General features: G+C 45.6%; 1 pseudogene; it reads right to left on the bottom strand.

Annotated features, from left to right (window-relative positions):
- Positions 1 to 881: 881 nt before the first annotated feature.
- LOC102906258 (mitochondrial nicotinamide adenine dinucleotide transporter SLC25A51-like) lies at positions 882 to 1910 on the bottom strand (annotated as a pseudogene).
- Positions 1911 to 2237: the final 327 nt, after the last annotated feature.

Raw genomic sequence — 2237 nt, 5'->3', positions numbered from 1 at the left:
CCCAGCTAGTTGTGTTTCTTTCTTTCTTTGTTTGTTTGTTTTAACTTTATGGAAGTGTTTCTTTTTTAAAGTCTAGTACCAGAGAACAGGATAGACAGACATGACACTTACTACTCACAAGGGTCAATGCCCGCTCTGGTCGGCTACATTGGCACCAGTAGCACAGAGAAGCCAAGCAAAAACAGTAGTCTTGCAGTGCCCGGCTTTCCAGGATGAAGTTAACTAGTTCACCCTATCTTTTGGCAAGGAATTCAGTAAGAAAGCACAAGGACATCCTGGAAGGGCTTAAAGTCACATTCAGAATTAAACAGAAAATGTTCAAAGCTGAACAGTGAAGTGGAAGCTCTCATTAGCTGCTCAGTTCTATCAAATCTAAAGAGTTTGGATAATGACTATCTCAACAGCACTTAGCTTCCAACAATTCCTGGAACTATCCAGCCTAGATGCTGTCTTCCATCTCTCTGCTCCAGCCCACCATGCAATGCTTGGGTTTAATGAAGAGGTCCTAAGAGCAGAGAGGCAATACATGAGGTGAGAAAGCCCTGGGGTAGGAGCACGTGCCCCGGCTGCTGATGCCGTTGTTTTCATACAGAAGGCCTGGCAGCCCCTTCCAGGAGGAAAAGGAATCTATCTTGGCTGACAGCTGCCCTGAAAAGATATGCGTCCAGTTACCAGGTAACAGCCTAAAGCTCTTGAGTAATGATCAAACCGAAACCCTGCCATCTGCCCATTGAAACATTTTGTTTTTGCCAACACTTTGTCCATAATTTATTATGGCCTAGACTTAATGACACCAACCTCTAAGCCAATTAGGAGCAAAACCACATTGCATTTTCTTTGGGTCTAGTTGGTTGAGAATAACATTTCACGTAGTGACCTTATCATTCAGTCTTTAACAAAAACTCCTAAGTTGCACTGATTATTTCCCAGGAGATGAGAGAGCGATGGTAATTCATATGGGCACCTCTGAAAAGATTGATCAGTTTCCTGTCCCGTTCTAGCCAGATTGTCTTTAAAACCATGGGCAGAGACTGGAACGGCCCACCGATCTGAGACTGTATTAGAGCTTTTACAACATTAATTGGGAAGCTTAAGAACTCCAACATGGCACCCAGCACACCACCACAGATAAAGTTGTTGACTAAATGCGTCCTATTCATAGTGTGGCAGTAGGCAGATGCTCCTTAATGGGCCCCCAAAAGCCAAAAAAAAAAAAAAAAAGAAAGGAGGGAGGGAGGGAGGGAGGGAAGAAGGAAGGAAAGGAAGGAAGGAAGGAAGGAAGGAAGGAAGGAAGGAAGGAAGGAAGGAAGGAAGGAAGGAAGGAAGGAAGGAAGGAAGGAAGAAAGGCCATTGCTGAATCCATTTCAGGAGAGGATAGGCACCAAGCTTCGGTAATACTTTGCAATTCCATAGCCTCTCAGGGCCCGGAAGGCCTGGTAAGTGTTTATGAGTTTATCATGATGCTTGTGGTCCTGAAGCAAAGTCTGAACCCTTTCTAATGGAATGAGAACGGCTCCTGTTGTCCCGGCAAGCACTGCTACCACACTTCTGATGGCAAACTCCGGGGTGCTGCTCACATGCTTGCGGAGCAGGTGAGACAGGTCCCCATACAGACCAAACATAAGTGCCAGCGTGGCTGTCTTCTGCATCAGTCGGGGGAGGATCCCACAACACAAGTTTCGAAACCCATCCCTCCTCAGCTGGAGTATGGCATCGCCGGTTTTGATGCCATACAGCTGCTGCCGAAAGAGGATCTTCTGAACCGGGTATGTGATGGCCACATTACTGAAGGCTGCGCAGCAGCCACAGAAGTAATGCTTTATCTCACCTATGTCTGCGATGTGGGGTGACCAATCCTGGCTTGAAGAAGTCAACACTGGGGGTCTCTTATCATGCGCTTCTGAGTCCATCACGGTGCTTATGATCTTTCTTCTCTAGGAAATTTTTTTTTAAACTGTGAACTGTGGTCTTCTGTTAGGCATTGGATCCTCAAAGACACTAAAGCTGAAGCCTAGTCAGTGAATCTCCGAGACTGGCTCAGTTCATTGAGTTAATACATCGAGAGCACCTTGGAGTAGTCTGGAGTACTCAACAAAGCTGAACTATGTTGCTGTTCTTTTCTGAAGTACTTACTTGATGTATAGATTCCTCAGGTCGTATCCTGTGACATTGACCGAGCTGGCATTGATGATGAAGAGCTTTCTGGTAACTTTCCCAATGTTTTCCATTGTTAGCTT

The sequence above is a fragment of the Peromyscus maniculatus genome, chromosome 6, assembly GCF_049852395.1.
Source record: "Peromyscus maniculatus bairdii isolate BWxNUB_F1_BW_parent chromosome 6, HU_Pman_BW_mat_3.1, whole genome shotgun sequence".
NCBI lineage: Eukaryota > Metazoa > Chordata > Mammalia > Rodentia > Cricetidae > Peromyscus > Peromyscus maniculatus.
This window is presented reverse-complemented; position numbering and strand designations above follow the sequence as displayed.